Source organism: Bidens hawaiensis, unplaced genomic scaffold (assembly GCF_021521415.1).
Source record: "Bidens hawaiensis isolate Kalapana, Puna unplaced genomic scaffold, B.hawaiensis_p1.1 tig00016746_1, whole genome shotgun sequence".
Taxonomy (NCBI): Eukaryota; Viridiplantae; Streptophyta; class Magnoliopsida; order Asterales; family Asteraceae; genus Bidens; species Bidens hawaiensis.
The window spans coordinates 419,959-443,686 of record NW_027492536.1 but is presented as its reverse complement, the minus strand read 5'-3'; the positions used below and the strand labels follow the sequence as shown (position 1 = coordinate 443,686).

At 35.5% G+C, this 23,728-nt stretch overlaps 1 pseudogene across 1 annotated transcript; it reads left to right on the top strand.

Annotated features, from left to right (window-relative positions):
- The first annotated feature begins 7,533 nt into the window (after positions 1-7,533).
- LOC143551989 (uncharacterized) lies at positions 7,534-12,210 on the top strand (annotated as a pseudogene). Its single transcript, XR_013138575.1, has 12 exons — positions 7,534-8,071; positions 9,022-9,218; positions 9,297-9,494; positions 9,601-9,672; positions 9,755-9,850; positions 9,930-10,009; positions 10,188-10,263; positions 10,341-10,552; positions 10,669-10,865; positions 10,955-11,054; positions 11,260-11,349; positions 11,458-12,210. The product of XR_013138575.1 is annotated as an uncharacterized LOC143551989 (transcript).
- Positions 12,211-23,728: the final 11,518 nt, after the last annotated feature.

Here is a 23,728-nt window from a genome sequence, read left to right as displayed (position 1 = left end):
CTCATCTTATTCATTATAGTTATCTATGGGTAATGAGTAAAAACAATTTTAACAAATGTTATATGCTGTAAACTTGTAATGGTTAATCTCATTCTAATTTCTAAATTTAAGATTATAGACTTCTTACTATTTGTAGTATATATTTTATTTTCTTCTTACCTTCAATATTTTTCATTTATTTAAAAAAAAACGTACCTTATTTATGTTTATTATTTAACAAATCCCGTGTAATACACGAGTTCAAAAGTTAGTGTCTAAATATGAGTAGGTGTTTGAAATTTTTATTATTTATTTTTAATTGCTTCTCCTTATAAGAAACTAAAAAAGTAACATGTCATTTATATTACCACTCAATACTCCCTAGCTAAAATAAAAACAAACATTTCAAAACGAATTTGGATCAAACCAAACAGAATTGACCGGAATTAAAGAATTTGTTGAGCCAAGTTATCCAATTATAAGATTTCCTATATCCAAATTGAAGCTTCAAAGATGGGTTTAGTGATTGAGATCATATCAAATTTGCTCGATCATGAATACGAATTTAGGTCTTTAGCAATGATCGACTACCTCCTAAAAATGAATATTGATTAGGCTCACCAGAGAGAGATGGTTCTTTCTCCAACCATTCTCCAGCTCAAGAATCAGTGAAGTACAAGAGAGAGCAAAAGTGAGTGCAAATGCTCGATATGACAGCTAATGATTACCTCATTATATTTGACTTATTTGGGGTGTTTATTATTGTTAAAGCCTGGCATTGTTATAGCTCACTTGAAATGGAGTGCTGACATAGTTTATTAAAGGTTAGATTCATTCAGTTATCAATTATTTCTAAACAAAGAATAACCTTTATGGTACATGTCGAAGCACGAGATGAATCTGACCTGATCCATGACGATGTTTTCACGGATTTTGAGATGAACGAACCACGTCTTGATCTTCTTCTCCGGCTGGTGGGATCTGCAATGACTTTTTGGGGGTGTGGAGGTGACCGCTAAGAAATCTCCAGGATCTCTTGTTCACAGACACAAAAATATAGTGGTGGCTCTTATTGAGAATGACCAACCCTTAATAAGGAGGTGGAGACCTCCTTATATAGGGAGCCTCATGGCCACCATCATGGTACCCTAATGGGCCTAGCCCAGTTAGGGTTACCTCCACAAAACCCCCTCAGCCCAATAACATTGTATTAGTCCATATAATAAAATAAGCCAAACATAATAAATTTAGGGTCGTAAAACCGGGTTTAGTACCATACCCCTACAAGCCCCCCCAAGTCCAGCGTTGCTCCTGGGCGCGCAAGCGTTTAGGTGGAGCGCTGGACTTTATGAGGTGTGTTAGGGCGTGAGGCGGTTTTTTCCCTTTTCTTCGGCCTTATCTTTATTGTCTTTGAGTTTTGGGAGGTTTTCTTCATGATGGTGACGTGTTGTGGTTTTTATGATAATGATGGTGCACTAGCATGAATAAGATATAGCACGCCAAATAATAAAAGCCTACTCGCGAGGCGACTTACGAGCTATGAGAATAATAAAGCTTGCGCGCGAGGCGACTTACGAGCTATGAGAATAATAAAAGCTTGCGCGCGAGGCGACTTACGAGCTATGAGAATAATAAAAGCTTGCGCGCGAGGCGACTTACGAGCTATAAGAATAATAAAGCTTGCGCGCGTGAGGCGACTTACGAGCTGTAAAAATAATGAAGCCTGCGCGCGAGGCGACTTATGGATCTATGAGAATAATGAAGCCTGCGCGCGTGGCGTCTTACGAGCTATAAGAATAATAAAAGCTTGCACGCGAGGCGTCTTATGAGCTATAAGAATAATAAAAGCTTGCGCGCGAGGCGTCTTACGAGCTATATGAATTATAAAGCTTGCGCGCGTGAGGCGACTTACGAGCTGTAAAAATAATGAAGCCTGCGCGCGAGGCGACTTACGGATCTATGAGAATAATGAAGCCTGCGTCCGTGGCGTCTTACGAGCTATAAGAATAATAAAAGCTTGCGCGCGAGGCGTCTTACGAGCTATATGAATAATAAAGCTTGCGCGCGTGAGGCGACTTACGAGCTGTAAAAATAATGAAGCCTGCGCGCGAGGCGACTTACGGATCTATGAGAATAATGAAGCCTGCGCGCGTGGCGTCTTACGGGCTATAAGAATAATAAAAGCTTGCGCGCGAGGCGTCTTACGAGCTATATGAATAATAAAGCTTGCGCGCGTGAGGCGACTTACGAGCTGTAAAAATAATGAAACCTGCGCGCGAGGCGACTTACGGATCTATGAGAATAATGAAGCCTGCGCGCGTGGCGTCTTACGAGCTGTAAGAATAATAAAAGCTTGCGCGCGAGGCGACTTACGAGCTATAAAAAGATGATAATGACTGGCCCACAAGGGCCTCCTCCGCGCAGGATGAATATCCCGGCCTGTTTTCAAAATAATAATGGAGGCACAGATGGCCAGATAATAATAATGATGTCATAGGTGTTTGTGCGGCTCGTAGCCGAACCTGCAAAAACATGTCAACTAAAAGTGGATGTATTGCATGGTTCCCATCCTCGGGCAAATTATGAGGTGTGCCCAACCTTTAAGCTTGGCGCGTGGCCTATGGGTTTATGAGGATTCCCAACCTTTAAGTTTGGCGCGTAGCCATATGGGATATTATGAGGATTCCCAACCTTTAAGTATGGCGCGTAGCCATATGGGATATTATGAGGATTCCCAACCATTAAGTATGGCGCGTAGCCATATGGGATATTATGAGGATTCCCAACCTTTAAGTATGGCGCGTAGCCATATGGGATATTATGAGGATTCCCAACTTTAAGTATGGCGCGTAGCCATATGGGATATTATGAGGATTCCCAACCTTTAAGTATAGCGCGTAGCCATATGAGTACAATCATGGTTGTTCTTATCCTGATTTGGATTAGACTGTTCATTTGTTATGTCGCTTACGCGCGGCCTGCGCAATGTCTCCTTTATTCTCACACGCAGATGTGGTGCGTGAGCGTGCATGATGCGTGAGCATCTAATATGCATGAGCGTACGTGAAGCCCAATAACATATGTGATGCGTGAGCATGTGATATGCGTGAGCATACGTGATGCGTGAGCATACGTGACGCGTGAGCATATGTGGTATGCGTGAGCATACGTGATACGCGTGAGCATGCGTGATGCGTGAGCATGTGATATGCGCCACGAGCATAGGTTTTGGCTGTCTTCATGAGCATGTGATATGCGTGAGCTGTGGCGTAGAGTAATCGCCGGGAGCGCGCATGCGATCCGCTGTGGCGTAGAGTGATCGCCGGGAGCGCGCATGCGACCCGCTGTGGCGTAGAGTGATCGCCGGGAGCGCGCATGCGACCCGCTGTGGCGTAGAGTGATCGCCGGGAGCGCGCATGCGGCCCGCTGTGGCGTGTAGTGATCGCCGGGAGCGCGCATGCGACCCGCTGTGGCGTAGAGTGATCGCCGGGAGCGCGCATGCGGCCCGCTGTGGCTTGTAGTGATCGCCGGGAGCGCGCATGTGACCCGCTGTGGCTTAGAGTGATCGCCGGGAGCGCGCATGCGACCCGCTGTGGCTTAGAGTGATCGCCGGGAGCGCGCATGCGACCCGCTGTGGCTTAGAGTGATCGCCGGGAGCGCGCATGCGACCCGCTGTGGCTTAGAGTGATCGCCGGGAGCGCGCATGCGACCCGCTGTGGCGTAGAGTGATCGCCGGGAGCGCGCATGCGACCCGCTGTGGCGTAGAGTGATCGCCGGGAGCGCGCATGCGACCCGCTGTGGCGTAGAGTGATCGCCGGGGGCGCGCATGCGGAATCCGAAGTTGATCCACAGGGAGCGATTTTGATCCGCAGTGGCGCGCACGATCTAGAGATTTTGAATATCCACATCAGGTAGGTTTTATGTAAAACCAACAGATCTAATAGGATTTATAGATCTATGAATATGAAGTGTGACTGTTGCTCAAACGAACCCAGATCTGAAAAAATCATAACTAGATTTGGTATATTTCACTTAGAAAAAACACAGATCTAAGGGTTTTCCCCAAAAGTTCGGTGGTATTTCTTCCTGTGTATTTCCAGATCTGGAAGTATTTTTTAGATCTACGGATTTTTGGATTTCCATAGAACATATCTGAAAGAAGAAACCGTAGACCCGAGATATTGATGAACAGATCGGAGGGTCGAGACGAGAAGCGAAGCGTGGTTCATTGCCATCCCACGGATGGCGCCAATGTCGAAGCACGAGATGAATCTGACCTGATCCATGACGATGTTTCCACGGATTTTGAGATGAACGAACCACGTCTTGATCTTCTTCTCCGGCTGGTGGGATCTGCAATGACTTTTTGGGGGTGTGGAGGTGACCGCTAAGAAATCTCCAGGATCTCTTGTTCACAGACACAAAAATATGGTGCTGGCTCTTATTGAGAATCACCAACCCTTAATAAGGAGGTGGAGACCTCCTTATATAGGGAGCCTCATGGCCACCATCATGGTACCCTAATGGGCCTAGCTCAGTTAGGGTTACCTCCACAAAACCCCCTCAGCCTAATAACATTGTATTAGTCCATATAATAAAATAAGCCAAACATAATAAATTTAGGGTCGTAAAACCGGGTTTAGTACCATACCCCTACAGTACATAAGTCACGTCTTGCACATAACTGATCTAGCTTGCACCAGATGCTACTTACTTCGTCGAAGGAGTTGGCTAATGTTCGAGGAGGAATTTTGTAGGTTCATTTGTCGATGACGTGGTATTTTGTACGTCTTGTTAGATTGCAACCTCTTTCACAAATAGTTAACACCACTCTAAAACCTTCGGTTTTCCACTATTTCTCCCTTTACTTTCGCTAAAATATATAATAAAATAAAAGATAAAAAAGTAAAAATAAAAATGTCTTTTTGACGTATAGTATTCGAAATGTTGGCATTCCAACACCCCTTTTTGTTTCAAAACAAACAAATATAAGTTATGAAAAAAAAACCTAATATAAAAAGATGAGGTTACCCACTTAAACTGCAAAATATTATTTATTTTAATTAATATTATGACACTTAAGTTAAAAAACTAGAACTATATTTCCTAACTTCACTCTTGATGTTTAGATTTGTTTCTCCTTATTTTTTTTTACGGCCAACAAATATAGAATGCCTAGTTATTTCGTATAAAATGACCTAATGACAAAAGACTACCGCCAGCTGGCCCAACTCAATCGTACGGAGCCCTTAATCATCTCCAAGTTATCTCCAGTTCTGGGGAAAACCCACCGTCCGAAGGCCCACTGGTGGTAAAACCCGGATGCCCTCAGGATAGAACTGAAAATCACAAAGATCTTAGTTTTCCTTCATTGAGCCACCCATATCCTTTCAAAGTGTTGTAAGTGGAAATTGAACTTGAGTCTCCATTAAAAAACCCAAACTTCCTACTACTCCCAAGCTCTCTTTAAGACTTGAAAAGTTGTATCCACCACGTAACATAAAATAGAGACGTGTAAAAATATATTATAACTAAATAAATTTCCATACTAAGACTAAAACTAGAAAATATATCAAAAGAAAAAAAAAGAGTAAAACTAGAAAAATATACAATAAATATTTAAGCAAATGATATAACTTTTACCAAAACATTATTTTGCTAAATCTATGTTCAAAAAGACTCTTGGCTCAAACCTCTCTTCAAATCAGCTCGGTTTATAAAAAAAAGCCGGACTCTCTAGCTCGCTCGATTTGTAAATTCGAACAAGTCAAGTTCAAGCTGACCTGACTCGACTCCTTTAGTCTAAGATAACCTTTATATAAAGTTAAAAAAAACACTAGTGTATATAAAGAAGATAGTGATGATCGATGTCGAAAGGTTAATCAAAAACATTTATAAAATACATTTACTAGCAAGGGCAAGTAAGGTGTCGAATTCACAGAGAATCAGTGGAAAGTGCTAATCAAGTTCAATACTTAGTAATAATTATGTTAAGCGGACAGACGATGTCAAGCAAGTTGAAAACTAGTTTGGTTATAAAACAATTTAAGAAAACAGTGACTACACTCAGGTTCAGGTAATGCAGTGAACTGATTGATGATAGTTTATACCAATTGGGAAATCACATAGACATGATTCGTTTATTAGAATAGATAAATGATTACTAGACACAATAGTTTGGTTATGATGATTCACAGAACTTAATCCGAAGAATTGACACAACTGAACATGGTCTATCTAATTACCAGTTCATTAATACAAAACTAAGCATCTATCAATGATTAATGGTAAACGGTTCAATGACGATAAGAACTTAATCCTAAATGTTGATGAACACAAACCGGATAATTGATGATAAACAAAAGTCCCAAAAACACAACTGTTTAATCAGTTCCAATAAATATATAGATTCAATCAACCAAAAGATTAATCAAACTAAATACCAATACATGTAATCTTCATAAAAATAATCAGTTCATATGCAAACCCTACACCTGAAGTAGTCACGAGTGGTTTAGCCTTGCCTCTTCATCATGATTAGCTCGTTTATGGATTGGAAGGATGAAACCATGGATGATTATGGTGATTGGTAGGTGTTAAGATGGTGGAGAATGGCCCCAAAATCATACAAGGGGGCTAGGGTATGAAGGATAGGCGGTATATGGTTGAACCGGGCTTAAATATGGAAGAAAACCTAAAAATCGCATTTTTCCGCCCAGACGGCCGTAGCCTACGGTCTCTCCACCGTAAGCTACGGTGGGACCGTAGCCTACGGTCATCACCCACTGTCCTACGGTGACTGCCCCCTCACACTGTTTTGCCCATAACTTTTTCGTTATAGCTTCGTTTTACGCACCGTTTTCGGCCACGTCTTCGTCTTCAAATTCTCTATTATTCCATGCAATAAAATCTTCATTTACACTCCATATCATATGCTCCAATTCAGCTCCTTTAAGCTTCTTTAAGCTCCGCTCACCTGTAAACGTAAAACCACTCAAAGTAATCGTGTCCAAGGCATATAAACACATAAAACACACGATATAACTTACTTAACACACATTATTTCATCCACACATCAAGTGACATTCATTTTCAGAGTGAACTGTTAAAGTCTTTACTTTCTGATCACTTCCATGTCCATGCTAGCCAACCTTAAGGACCAACAATTTCATCACCAAAACCTAAACATTTTGTCATGTTTAATTTCTGATCAAAATATTCCCATAATAATATTATTATTCATTCATTCATTTGTGATCATCTTCAGTTCTTCACTCACATGAGTCACACCTATCCAAATCCTTAGATAACGACACCCCATCCGTGAATTACCCTTGTTTTGCATTTATACTTACTTTTGTTCATGCAGTAGTCTCCAATTCGTACCCATTTTCATTATTTTCTTGACTTCAACGTCATTATGCTTATCCATTGTCACACTCCCATTTCAGTCATTACTTGTTCCGTTTCAATGACGGCAGGTAACGAATTATTTGCCGTCACGATTCGTTGTATTCACTAATATAAGTGACTTATTTCAACACAAGTGTTGTTGTGTTACTTCAAACTAATATGAAGATGCTTGTGGCTTTAATATGGGTTTTGTTATTATGTGATGTTGTTGTTGGTAAGGAATGTACCAACACTCCAACGCAGCTCTCGTCGCATACTTTTCGATACGAGTTGTTGAATTCACATAACAAAAGTTGGAAAAATGAAGTGTTGATGTCACATGATCATGCAACTCATTTGACTCCAACCGATGATTCGGCTTGGGCTAGTTTGATGCCTAGAAAGGTGTTGAAACAGGAAGATGAATTCGGGTGGATGATGATGTATAGACAGATGAAGAATCAAGGGGGTAAGTCTTATTCAAATGGGAACTTTTTGAATGAGATTGGCTTGGGTGATGTGAGGTTGGACCCGGATTCGATACATGGTCAAGCTCAACAAACTAATTTGAAGTACTTGTTAATGCTTGATGTTGATCGGTTGGTTTGGTGCTTTAGAAAGAATGCTGGGCTGCTGACGCCTGGCGACCCCTATGGCGGTTGGGAGGCACCAGATCAAGAGGTTCGCGGTAGTTTTACAGGTTTGTGTCTTGTCTTCCTATGTGTTAATTACTTGATTTAGTATATGTAACATGACTATTAAAATGCATCATGATTTATGAGTATTCATATATTTTAAACATCTACATAGGTGTACAATGTAGATTGTATATAATTCTCTTATCTATACATGTATACGACACTTGTTAGGAGGAAGACAGGGAAGAGAAAGTAGGTTGATATATCCATATGCGTAGATAGATCTATGTGTATTCATATATTATAAACACGTACGTATACACATGTAGATTGAATACAATTCTTAGATCTATACATGTGTACGTACAAGACGTGTAACGAGGAAGACACGGGAGAGAAAGTAGGAAAGTTAATTAGTTAGAGAGAAAATTTCGACTAACATTTTCAGTATGTGCATTCATGTACTATAAAGATATGCACCCTCGGACGATTGACTATAATTATACCGATAGTTATACTACAATTATCTGATCTGCATGGCCGTCTCTTGGGTAAGCTAAATAAGACCATGGGTTTAGGCCTCTACTTTTATAGGGCCTTCATTTTAAATAGGAGTTATGTATTATGAGATTTTGAAGTAGAGTTCTTTTAGAATTATTAACTCATTGATGTGTCACAAGCTAAAGATGATTGCTTCATATCCATTATCACTATATATCATCAAAATTCTATAATTCTTGTATACTCTCTAGCCTTATACGCATAAAGAAAAGAGAAAAAGGCCTCAAAATTTTAGTTAGTTTTAGGCCTTTGAGGACGTTAAGCCGGCCCTGCTGATCTGCACATGTATGAACACCTTGATACTTCTAGGCCAAAGACCATTTAATTTCTACAACCGTAACATTTTCATTAATTTTTTAATAATAAATTTATGGTCTAGATTGGTTCTGTTTGTTTTCGCACTATCTATAGTTCTGTAACACTAAAGTTGTACACTACTGAATATTATCAGGGCATTACTTGAGTGCCACAGCTCAAATGTGGGCAAGCACTGGGAACGATGCTCTAAAACAAAAGATGACCGCGGTAGTATCTGCACTCAGTGAGTGTCAAATGAGCGATGGTTACCTCTCGGCTTTCCCAACTGAGTTTTTTGATCGATTTGAAGCTATTAAACAAGTTTGGGCTCCATATTACACCATTCACAAGGTTAAAATGACATGTTTTTTAATATTAATTTTAACTATTTTACCAAATATTAATTCATTAGTTTCTTGTAAATATCAGATAATGGCAGGTTTAGTTGATCAATATGTTTTGGCTGGAAACAATCAAGCTTTAAAAATGGTGACTCAAATGGCGGATTATTTTAGCAAACGCGTACGAAATGTGATCAAACGGTACACTATTGAACGACACTGGCTATCTTTGAATGAAGAGACAGGTGGAATGAATGATGTCCTGTATCGGCTCTATACCATAACAGTATGCTGTCAATTTGAGTCTGCTAAAATTATTCGAGGCGTCAGCCTGATAATTATATGATTTATTAATATTAATCATTTGTCAACCGGCATTTTATCGTTACCAGGGAGATAACAAGCACTTGTTGTTGGCTCATCTGTTTGACAAACCGTGTTTTCTAGGGCTGCTGGCTGTAACGGTAACTTGTCTACAAATTTTGAGTATTATTGAATAATATCATACTATTAGTAACCTGTATAAAAAAATAAATTTGCTTGCAGGCCGATCATTTATCTGGCTTTCATGCCAACTCGCATATTCCAATTGTTGTTGGATCACAAATGCGGTATGAAGTTACGGGTGATCCTCTCTACAAGGTATTTTTTATAGAAATTTCGTTCGATTTAACTCCAGTATTTATATAAATGAATATATTCTTGCATTACTTCTTTACAGGAACTCAGTATGTTCTTCATGGATACCGTGAACTCTTCTCACATGTATGCTACAGGAGGGACATCAGTTAGTGAGGGCTGGTATGGATAGTAAAAAAATTTGCTCTTGATGATCTCAGACTACTAATTTTCTTTTTAAATTTGTATCATACATTATATAAATGTGTTAGCTTCAATGTGGATAAACAAGTTTAGTATCAGTTTCAAGTAATTGTATAGGTTTTTGTGTAACTAATTGGTAGTTGGTCTTCTTGATTAGGTCGGACCCAAAACGACTAGCGACCACCTTGCAGACCGAGAACGAGGAATCATGTACTACCTATAATATGTTAAAGGTGTGCCTTGTAGATTCGTAAACAAGTTATTCGTCTTGATGTCATATTTAATGATAAATCCTGCATTTGTATTTTAGGTTGCTAGGAATTTGTTTAGATGGACCAAAGATATCGCGTATGCTGATTATTATGAACGCGCGCTGACTAATGGTGTCTTAAGTATCCAAAGAGGGAGAGAACCCGGGATTATGATATACATGTTGCCACTAGGCCCGGGCATGTCGAAAGCTACAGGATTTCATAAATGGGGAACACCGTTATAATGATTTTTGGTGTTGTTATGGGACAGGTTTATATATTTAATTATGTACATTTAGACATTTAGTACATGTACTTGTATATATTAAATAATGCAAAAATTTATATATTTGACTACAACTTTATGTTTATCAAACATTTCTTTAGGGATTGAATCGTTTTCGAAATTGGGTGATTCGATTTACTTTGAAGACGCGGGAAAGGATCCTGGGCTGTACATTATCCAATACATATCAAGTTCGGTTAACTGGAAACTTGGACAGATTGTTGTTGACCAGAAAGTTACGCCCGTTGTGTCGTGGGACCCTCACCTTCGTGTAACAACTACAATCTCTCCAAAGAAGGTAAAAAATTGTGTATATCCTGAAAACAAATTTATATTATACGAGGTGTTGATTTATTGTTTGCAAAACCGATTGTGTGCTTTATTCAGGAAGGATCGTCGTCTACTTTGAATTTTAGAATACCATTTTGGACAACATCAAATGCAAAAGTAACACTTAACGGTCAAACTGTCCCTCTAACATCTACAGGTATAAATCTCATCTGTCATCTAAGTATTGAATATGTTATACTAAAACAACACATATTTCATAACAAGAAATTATGGTAGCTCAAAATCTTGCTTGAAATCAGGTGTTACTGTAACAGTTTTTTACTTGATTTATGAAAAAACTAATCTTTAAAAAAATAAAATTTTATTTTGATAATGAAGCTTTATCAAGTTTCTTGGTACAGGTAATTTCTTATCCGTCACAAAAAAATGGAGCGCATCGGACGTTATTACTCTTGAACTACCAATCACACTTAGAACTGAGGCTATTCAAGGTACCCTTTTGTAACTGAAACATAAATACTCATTGGTGACTGATACAAAAGTTTAGTTACTCTTTATGTTTACTTTTAGTGACTGAAACAAACATATTTATATTGCAGATGACCGGTCTGAATATTCATCTCTCCATGCAATCTTATTCGGACCCTATCTTCTGGTCGCCATCATCACAGGCGATTCCGACTTAAAACCGAACTCCGATTCTCTTTCAGACTGGATCACTCCGATCCCATCCGATTACAACTCCCACTTAATCTCTCTTTCCCAACAAACCGGAACCACAACACTTGCTCTTGCCCACACATCCAACTACCTCACAACCGTCGAATACCCCGACCCCGGAACCAGCTACTCCGTCTTTTCGACGTTCAGAATCATCCCAGTCGATCCCAAAACCCGAGTCTCATCACGCAACGACGTTATTAATAAACCTGTCATGCTAGAGCCATACAGTCTCCCTGGAATGGTAATTATAGAGCAAGGAAAGGAAGAGATTCTCGGAATAAGCGGTTCATTCGATACCAAGAATGCGGTGTTCCGGTTTGTGGATGGAAATGAAGGGATGGTTAGACTGGAGTCTGAAAGCCAGAAGGGTTGTTTTGTGCATAGTTTTAATGGAACAGTGAAGCTGAGCTGTGATTCGGGTGGCTCGGATTCAGCGACTAGTTTCAAGGTGAATGATGGAATAAGCAGTTACCATCCGATTAGCTTTGTGGCTAAAGGGCTGAATATGGATTATCTTCTGCAGCCTTTGTTTAGTCTGAGAGATGAACACTATACTGTTTATTTTAAACTTCAGTAAAGAATTGTGTTCGTGCAGTATATAGTTGTGCTCTGTGAAATTATTGTTGTTGTACACAGTGACTATTGAAATAAATATAATAATTTCTACTTTGGTTGTTACGGAGCAAAGTCTTATATTCTTTTTGGTCGGTTCGGTTTATACGACCTATTCCAAGCCGAAACCATGGGACGAATCATGAAAACTGGTTTTTCAAACCGTAAACAAAACTGTGGTGCTCTTGACCCGGTAAAACGGGTTATTTTGACTCGGTTTAGACTGTTCTAACCGTTTTGAACACCCCTGTTAACAAGTGACAAAAAGTATTTGGGATCTACCTTTTATGTTCACTTTGTATTTATATTGTATTTTATCATATTTTCATGTTATATGAACAAAATTCAGTAAGAAAAAAAAAGCAGTAACTCAGTGAGTAAAACTTATAAATAATCAACCGGAAGCCTTCTCTTTGTTATCAGAGCCAGGTTTCGATCCTGGGACCTGTGGGTTATGGGCCCACCACGCTTCCGCTGCGCCACTCTGATTTGATGCCAAGTCACCAAAACCAAATGTATATATCTTTAGATATATGAATACATGGGCCACAACATTAAAAGTTCTTTTTGGGTACAATATTTTGTTCGTTTTGTTTTAAGTAAATTAATTAATGATTAAGTTAGCTCACAATAAATTAGGCCAATTTTAATCATTAAATGTTATAATTAAATTATGAGAAATTTTCCAAAATAGACTTGTTTTAGAATGAGATTCTATTTTTACCCCTTAAAATTTATGATTTCAAAAATGTCTTTTTTCTAACACATCTATGACTATTTTTTAGGCCTTCAAACAAATTGTCAACGATGTAGTAGACTTACTAACATATGGTCAAAAATATGTTTAGCCTCTTGGTTGTTTCTTTTAGTATTATATTAATATAACTAATTTTACTTATATTTTGTTTTTCTTTTATAACTTTGAATATATAAAGTTTTATATAATTTCAAATATATCTTTGAAATGCGTTTTTTTATCTACACGCTGACATAAATTTTATTTAAAACCGTGTGGGGTCAAATTGTGTTAGCCATTTAGATATTAATTTGACGCGGCTCGGGTTTGAGTAAAGTTTATGTCGGTCCGCATATAAAAGTAAGCACGTTTCAACAATATATTTGAAAATATATAAAATTTTATATATTAAAAGTTATAAATTGGAAAATAAAATATAAATAAATATAGTTTACAATAATATAACTATATTGTATTATAGTTATAATGTACTATAACTATATTATAGTTAGATCCGACTCTCTTTTATAACTGAATCATTTTGTTCAATATAATATAATAATATCAAGAAATTATATATTTAAAAGATATTCTTGAGTTAAAATAAAAGAATATAAAAGAATAGAAAAGAAAATGTTAATTACATTATTGAGTTAGATGAGGAAAAAAATTGTAACTTTACAATCATGTTCTCATTATTGAATTAGATAGGAAATAAAAGATAAGGTAAATTAGTAATATTGTACACGACTATAAACTTTCCTTCAGATGCAGCCCATATTTGGCTGTAAAGTTTTGAAGAAAATAAGCCTCAACTTTTCTTTCAATCTCTTTCTTTTCTTTTAATAAAAAAACTTAAGAATGAAAAAAAAAATTCTTATCTTTTTTTTTCCAAACTCTTAAATAAAAAACTCAAGAATACAGTATTAGTATAGTTTAATTACTAATAACGTGTCTTATAGATTTTTAAAGATTGATTTGACATAATACTTCATTTTATCATTAAGTCAAATAAAAAAAAGCCATACAAATTATCTTATATAGATAATTGATGAAAATGTAGTGTTTACTTGATTTCTTTTATTTAAAAGTTACGTGTCCAAAGTTCAAACCCTTCTCTCTTTTCTTTTTACTTAGAAGTAATTTTTAATTCAAGTCAATGAAAACATGATTTGAATATTTAGATATCAAATTACAAAGTTACACTAGAAACATTCATTGTTTATAAATAAACGTGATAAACTGTACCTATCTCTTAACAATATCAATAAAAACAAAATATAAGGAATTTGAAAACTATTAACTTTTAATGAAATATACAAAAACATCCTTTCATAAAAACAAAAGAAAATATATTAATCCATTTAAACAACGATACCGATTTCTCGTCTTTTAATGTGTCTTTATAATTGTTTAGCTAAAGTAATGTAATAAACCAAAAAGAATTATAAAATATATACCAGCATATAGTCATGTGAAGAGTAAGAGAAAACTGGAGTATGGGTCACTTAGATTATAAATTACAAATGTTAAGAGTTTAGTGTAAAACCCGAATAATGGAACCATAACCGAAACAATCAAAACGATTGAGAAATCAATGATTTGGTTTAATTGGTCTATAATTAATTTATCTGGTTAGAAACACGGGGAGATTTCACCCACCCGTGATGATGTTTTTGGCTAAGTGCGACATTCCTATTTTTTTATATAGAAAAGATAAAAAAAGCTAAATATGGGAAGTATGAGTATGGTAGCGATGAAGGTAAGATGTGTTTGGGTACAAAACTGATGTGACATTCTAATTAGGCTTATATATGTGAAGAATAAGTTATAGCGTTATGAATATTCTAAATGAATTAAATTAACGAATCTGCATTAAACAAACTTTATATATTTTTCATTTTTTTTATAAATAATGATACATCATATAAATTTTGTTCTATGCTTTTATAATATAACTAGTTTGAGGCCCGTGTATTACATGGGTAACTGATGAAAATTTTAAATTTAACCATTAAGTGAAATACAGTCAATAAAATGATCATATATTGTTAATACAATTACAATTTACATTAAAATTACATAAATTACATAATTAAGATTATACAAATATTTTAAAAATAAGTAAAACCTTCCTTATTCACTACATTTGCGATTGTATTAGTCGGTATACATTATTTACCAAAAATCAAAATCTTTAGTCCATGTATGCATGTAACTCTTGATAAGGTAACATATAGGTCTGCTTATAACTCTTGATAATGTATCCATGAAAATAACAAAAAAATATTCATGCACATAAAATATCATACATTTTAATCAATTAATATGATGTCATTTGAGATCATCTGCTCATGTTTATCAAACAAAACATGATTATCCCAAAAAATAGATTACTTGAAAGTTGTTGATATAATCATCCTTATAATTTTTAGAATTTATGATAAATTTGTTGGCATTAATATTCTGTGTATGACAAATTTTTAATTGATTTTATATTTTACAATTAACAATTGTATAATCAAACAACATATAAAACCGAAATACTATCACAAAATGATTTGTTTCATTTCATATGAAATGTAATTGTCAGGAAAATGATAAAAACATACTAACCTTAAAACCGTTATCAAATAACAGTGAGTTAGTAGAATATTAGAAGATTTAAAGTTACATAAAATGAACTTAGTTATTCTTATTTACAGTAGTTGAAAGTATTAGATTAGAAATGCTTAAATTTAAATACAAATCCCGTGTTATTAGTTAATATTATGGGAAGTTGTTGGAATATTTAATTAATCGACGTATATTAAATCCAAATTTAATTTTTTAAGACACATTTTAATTAATCGCCAAATTTTAATTAATTGCCAAATTTAACCCGTGTTATTAAGAAAATACATATTTTCTTGAGTTTAAATGCATATGAGAAAATTATTAAATCCAAATTTGAAACATATCTTATATAAAAAATTATTAAGTGTTGCTTGAATCCTAGTTTAAAAACAATTTGTAGTTTACCATACAAATCCAAATTTTTCGACAATGATGCATCTTTATTTTCTTTATTTGCAATTACCGGTGACTTTAAAATTTTATTATAACAGACCTGCAACTTCAATTTTCATATTTCATTATTTTCTTATTCCAACATTAATGTTAAATAATGAATCAGTTATGATTTACATTTAATAAAAATATTGAATTCATATATTGAAATGACTTAAAAGATAAGGACCATATATTAAAATTGGTTGAAAAATATGTGTGAAAGGCTATGAGGTTAACAAGTGACAAAAGTGATACTCTTTTATTAGAGTAGATATCTACTGGTTGTGGGTTTACTCAATTTGGCTTTATATTAGTGGCGGCCCAATAATTTTGATGGTCTAAAGCAAAATAATACGTATGGGCCTTTTTTCCAAAATATAATTATTTTCCTTACCATCCTAACACATCAAAATATGATGAAATTATCTAATAAGATCTTTCATGCGATGTTATTTTAGCTCCCTCGATTCAAAATCGACGTCACTATCAGACAAATGAAAAGAACTTTAGCATAAACCAACTAATAAAGCTAGTAAAATTTACTAAGGAGAAATAATACGACAATAATTAACAAAGCAGAAATCAAGCATAATCGAACGAACATCAAGCATGACTTTAGCAACAACCGAAATAAATGAGATGAAACTTGATAATAGAAAAGGAAATCAAACTTTTGAAACATTGACTCATGAATATCCATTGATTGTGAACTGTGAGGATCGATAGGTTCTGAAACATTTAGGTGATTTCTCGTCTCCTCTCCAACAATCAAATAGGTGATGTATATCATAAAAAATAATATAATATTCTTAGAAAGGAACAATCATAACTGCCAAGTCTTTTTTTCTAATCAACAAATAATTCATTAGTGAAAACATTATCATCATCATCATCATCATCATCATCATCATCATCATCATCATGTATACAATATATATCATTTTCTTTGCTACTCTATTAGTACTAATTAAAAAAAAAGAACGCTCAGTAGGATTCGAACAGTATTAGTAATAATTAGAAAAAAAAAAGAATGCTTAGTAGGATTTGAACTTACGCCACCAAGGAAAGAAAGTAGCATGCATACCACTACGACGCACGAAACTAATAACATTAAATTGCAAAGTATTTCTTAATATGAACACTAAAAGTAATTTTTTTTAAATAAGGCCTTAAAATTTTGGGGGAGGCCAAAGCTAGGGCTTTAGTTTCCTATACTATTGGGCCGGCCCTGTTTATATATTAAAGATGAGAATTCCAGACACGGCCTGAAATATGATATGAAGAAAAGTTTTTGATCGACTAATATGACTTGTTTATTAAGTAGGCCAACAAAACACGACATGTTTAGTAAATAAGTTATCCCGATCATATAATAAATAAATAAGCCAGCCAAAATATGGTTAACCTGTTTAAAAGTTATTTAAAAAAAAAGGCATACGAAAAGTTTTAATTTTATAGTTTGGGTCCTACTATTTTTTTTTATCTTTTTCTAAAGCCAATGGGGGATATATATGTGTAACAAGAAAATAAAAGAGTCACCAACAATCACCTCAATCTATAGAATGAAACTCCCACTCTTGATCATCCAAAAATTAGTTCAAAACTTTAACTTCATTCAAAATTTGTGGGAGCCGTTGAAGATTAAATCATATTGCACCTTCCATAGACTAAAAAAAAAATGAAAAAAAAACAAACAAACCAAGCTAATAACATGATGAATTTTGCACAAACGGGATGATGCAGAAAGAGATGTAGAGCAGTTAAGGATTACACCTATAGTGACGAAGAATGTTATAGAAAACTTGCATCAATGAAGTTAAGCCCAAACCATAGAAGCTATGCATGGCCGGCCCTTAGGAGGGGGGATGTGTACAACCACCGAGTCCCTAGTTTCCCCCGGGGGGGGGGGGGGGGCTAAAATATTATATATATATATATATATATATGGTAATGTTAAAATGAAAACCAACTTGAGTTGTGAAAACCCTATGTAACATCGTTTTTTTTTTTTGTTACATGTAACATATGTTGTAACATTTAATACAAAACATCGAAACATCAAAAATAAATGTTTTGCTATTTTTAAACATTTTTTTACTAAATTTTATATATGTTTTCAGGAGGGAGAAAAATTTATATTTATATTTACATTTTTTATTCACTTTAATTGTGGACCACAAGATTTAAACATTAATTAAAAACATGTGGTTGAGAATGAGTTTCTAGAGTTTTCACAACTCAAGTGAGTTTTCATTTTATACCTAGCCTATATATATATATATACACTAGATTTTATCCCCCGTATTACGGGGGTTGTTTTACATTATTCGTTTTTAATATTTATATAATGCATATTTGGATTTTAATTTTATTTATTGTAAGAAAGTTAAAAAAAGATATTATTTATAATTAAGAAACAATTTTATAAATTAAATAGGATATTAATTTTTAGTATATTCCTATTTTATATGATTTTCATATCAAATATTTGATGAGATTCTTTTTTAATATAATGATATGTTATAACCCGTTTAAGAGCTATCTGGGTTTGGTGAGACCTTTACCCGTGAATTCGGGTCAAATGCGTAAGAAGCCTTCATTTACAAATAAAGCAATCTGATTGCTTGAGAGAATGGTTGTTTTACATTTTTCGTTTTTTAATATTTATTTTTTGTATTTTAATTTTCTTTATTGTAAGAAAGTTAATAATATACTTAGGGTTTGATGATTAAAGGGTTTCATAAATAAATGATATGTTATAACCCGTTTAAAAGTTATTTGGATTTGGTGACCCATGACCCACTTATGTTTTTTACTATAAAATTGTTTATTAATTATAAATAATATCTTTTTCTTTTTAAATTGGATATTATATTTTAGTATATTCCTATTTTGTAGGATTTTCATATCAAATAATTGGTAAGATTAATTTTTAATTTAATGAGACGTTATAACCCGTTTAAGAGCTATCTGGTTTTTGTAAGACCCATACCCATTAATTTGGGTTAAATCAATGAGATGCCTCCGTTTAAAAATCAAGAGATTTGGTGGCTTTTATTAAAAGGGGGAGCGACCACATCACGACACGTAGGATTTTTGGGTTTTCGTTTGTATATATTATAGATAGATATATAACCAAATTTTAAAAAACCAAACTACACCCATTACACTAAATCCATTTCAATCAAATCCAACCATACATATCAGATTTTATTTTAGGTCCACCTTCTTAAAACAGTGCCAGAGGCCCAGAACCCCCATTCGTTTTATTTTAAGCTTTGTTCATTAGTGACTAAGCCAGTTAAATCAAAATTTTATAATAAGATCACTACCTAATTTAGGGATCCATTTTTTTCACTCGTACCAAGCCCCCGTTTTTTTTCCCTCAAGAACGGCTTTGAAACAATGATACAGTGAACAAGGAGGAGGTCGACCGATTCATTAATTAAAACCACATGCGAGATATTGAAGAGACGGTAAGGTGATATCATGTTTGGCCTAAGTATCCCAATTCCCATGGGTCCTATTTGAGCCAACTTTTTCACTTGTTGAATCAAGTGATTTAGCATTATTAATAGTATGTACTTGTATTCTATTCTACATAACCAAATGTTATATAGAAAATGATTATGGTGCTGAAATTTATTATTTAATATTATTATCATCATTTCGATATAAATTCTATAAAAAACAGCTTCGTATCAAATATAAAATTATATATTAAACAAATCGACGTTTCGACACGAATAAGTATATAGTTCGAGTTCGGGTTCACATTAAAGTGATTTGCTGGTGAACGCAAAAAGGAGATATCCGTTCTCTAAAGTTAACATGATGAGCAATCTAAAGACGCTCGACATATATATCATAGTGTCAGTAGCCATGATGTTGAGGTATGTAATCGAGAAGATGCATGGAGTTTACCGAAAAATCCAATTTGTGGCGGTTATATGAGACAAAGTGGCCGAATGAAAACATATATGACGAAAACAAAGAAAGGGGAGAGTTTAGAAAGAAATGTTAAAGGAGACTTTTTAGTGGTTGTGCAAGATGGCTTGCGATTATTTATATAAGCGGTTGTATGAATGCATAGTACCAAACAGGTTGAGGGATGGCGGTGCTCGACAAAGCTACTTAGCTCACTGATGTGAGAACATGACCTCTAATTAACAATCCTATATCCCACCTAAGGATTCCACATTATCAATAGCAAGGGACTTCCTAATCTAGTTGGCTTTGTCAAGGGTGAGGAAAACAAAAGGCAAAAAAGCAATAAAGCTACTACACCAAATAAAATAAAATAATATAATAGAAAGCCCCATAAACAATTACACGCAATTCACCAACCATTCACATAAGAACAATTCAAAATATATATATAATGAAATAATACAGCAATTATATAACAATAAACCTTAACTTATATCATCTCCAACAATCATTAACTCTCACTGGTCAGTTCAACTAGCCAAAGCTAGAGGTGGACAACAAAACCGGTTCCTGGAACCGGTTCGACGGAACCGAACCGGAACCGAACCGGTTCCTACCCGTTTTTCGTAGGAACCGGTTCGGTTCTGTTTCAACCCGACGATCCGGAACCGGTTTGACATGTTTGGAGGTGGACCGGGTAGGAACCGGAACCGAACCGGAACCGGTTCTGGAACCGGTTCGACCGGAACCGGTTCGGAACCGGTTATAGCCGTTGGAGTGGTTCTAGCCGTTGGGAAACGGTTTTATGGCCGTTTTTTGACCGTTGGGGTCAAAAATGGCCGTTTTTTGGCTCCCCAAACACCCCACTACTAGTATAAATAGGTATTTGGTGTAATGGGTTCATCACAACACTCAAAACGCAAACCCGAACGCAAAAAAATACAAAAAAAACGCTATTACAACGTTCTGAGTTCTCTAATCTCTTGTTTTCTCTTCTTCTATATTCATATTTGTTGTTATGGCTGCCTCACAATCATCGGTTGGTCAAGGTTCCACCGCCGGACCAAGTTTCGTTCGTATTGTACCTCATAATCGTAATCAAGAGATTTGGTGCAATTGGGATTTGGTTGAATTGAGTGACCATTCATTGAAGGCTCGGTGCAAGTTTTGTGGGATTTATTTAAACCCACTTTCGAATTCAAATTTGAAGAAACACATCGAAAGACCGTATTGCAGGGCGTTGAAACAGAACGTCGAGTCGCAACAAACGCAAATGGATAGTGAAGGCGGAATATTTACATACCAAATTGATCGAGTTCAAGATCGTATGGCGAAGTTTGTGATTCAAGAAGCTTTGCCGTTTAGCCACTTCGACAACCCTCGCTTAACCGCCATGATTCGAGATACGCTTCAACCACAATACACTCACGTAAGTCGTCATACTCTTAAACGTTATTGTTTAAAATTGTGGAAGAAGGCCAAAGAGGTACTAATTGCATATTTTGAAAATATAAATACGGGAATAAACTTAACTACTGATGTTTGGTCGGCTCCACATGGTCTACCCGAATCTTATCTTTGTGTCACCGCTCATTGGGTAGACCCGTCATCGTGGGAAATGATGAAACGCACCATTGCTTTCGAACTCTTTGAGTATCCACATACGGGAGATAATTTGTTTGAAATTTTAGATTATGTTATAAAAACTTATAAACTAGAAAATAAAATATTTTCAATTGCATTTGATAACGCGTCGAATAATACATCGGCGGTTGATAAATTAAAATTAAAATATACGCCGATTTGCAATGGTGTATTTTTTCACTCAAGGTGTGTTGCACATATCATTAATTTAATCGTGCAAGACGGACTTGCTTCGGATGAGGTTACATCGGTTATAAACGATTTTAGAGTAATGTTACATGAAGTTTTTAAGAAAAGTAAAAAAAGACAAATGGATTATAGAAAATTTTGTAAAGATACGGGAAGAAAAGCTTTGGGAGCTAATTGGGATGTACCTCATCGATGGAATTCCACTTGCATAATGTTTCAAAGTGCTTTGAAACAAAGAGACACTTTACAAATGTTTCATTCTAGTCTTGCCGAGAATGATTTGGCAATCCCCTTTTCAAATGAGAAATGGGAAATTATCAATGACTTATCGACTTTTCTTGAAGTTTTTAAAACATCAACTACGAAACTATCGGGAACGTATTATCCGACAAGTCCCTTGGTTCTTTCGGAGTTATTTTTAATCGTTAACAATCTTAAAGAATTTGAAAATAAAAGTCCAATGTTTTCAAACATCATATTACCAATGAAGTTTAAATTAAAAAAATACTTTCTTGAATTGCCACCGATTTTTACTTGCGCCGCCGCTTTAAACCCAATGTTAAATGTTACGGGGGTTGAATGTGTGATAGACGAAATTTTTTCAGCCTTAGATATGCATGAAGTTGACCCAAACTTTTCAACAGAGGCACAAAATGATTTTAACTTGAATTTTAAATTTATGTATGACTTTTATATAAATAAATATGGGTCAAACATACACATGCCTACGCCGGGGGGGTCTTCATCAAGTTCAAGTGCTCCTAGAGTACGAGACCCCATGATTAGCCTTATGAACACCGTTCGCAACGTAACGGCTAAAAAACAAAGGGGTAACACCCCTTCAAGCGAACTAGGTAGGTATAGTGCATATGATTTCTCTACCGGTTTATCCGAAGAGGAATATGACACTTTTGATGTTTTGGCTTGGTGGAAGGTAAAGGAAACCGAGTTTCCGATTCTTGCCACCATGGCCCGTGATTTACTAACCGCCCAAGCTTCTACGGTAGCTTCGGAATCTGCTTTTTCTCTTAGTGGCAGGGTAATATCGGTGAGAAGAACAAGACTGAATTCGGAGTCGGTGGAGATGTGCATTTGCTTGAAGGATCACTTGGACTCAATCGATCGTGTTCAACACGTAACCACTCTGGAAGACGAAACACCACTTGATGTTCGAGTGCACGACGAACAAGAAGGCGTTTCTACAAGTAATTCTGATAAATAAGTCGCCACTCAATAATTACGACGAACAAGAAGGCTTTTATAGAAATAATATGTCACAACTTTATATTTATAAGTTTAATGTTTTGTTAGTTTGTTTTTGAATATTTTAAAACATGTAACCTTTTTTTTTTGAACTTCTTAAAGTAAATAAAATGAATTTTATGTTAATTGTTTTTTTTATTTAACATGTTATACAAATACGAGCAGCGGAAACGAAAAACGAAAAAAAAAATTATTTTTTACACTGTAACCGGTTGGAACCGGTTACAGTTAAGAACCGGTTTAGGAACCGGTCAGAACCGGTTCCACCGGTTCCGGGTCCGAGGGTTGGGGAACCGGTTCGGTTCCCTAACCGGTTCGAACATGGAATCGGTTTTAAACGGTGATGTTGACTAATGGAACCGGTTCTGAACCGGTTCCGGTTCCTTTGACCAACCCGATTTGATCACCTATAACCAAAGCTATCAAAGCACGGCTCTTACCTACTACCTTTTTTGTAAAAAAGGCGATTTACTTTTTTATTTTTGTTACATGTGGGATTTGAACCCTTACCTTAAACTCTTAAATACATCAGATAAAGGCCCTTTGGTTCTATCAATTACTTAAAACTATGTCAAGTTGAGTCCAACCTCAAAGCATTCCTATGATTTTTTTACAAGGTTTTAAATTTGTAATCACAGCATTTTTGCCTATAATATAATGAGCAGAAAAGTTATTTGATCTTCTAATATGTAAATCCCTTGTCTTTAATGAATCAAACATAT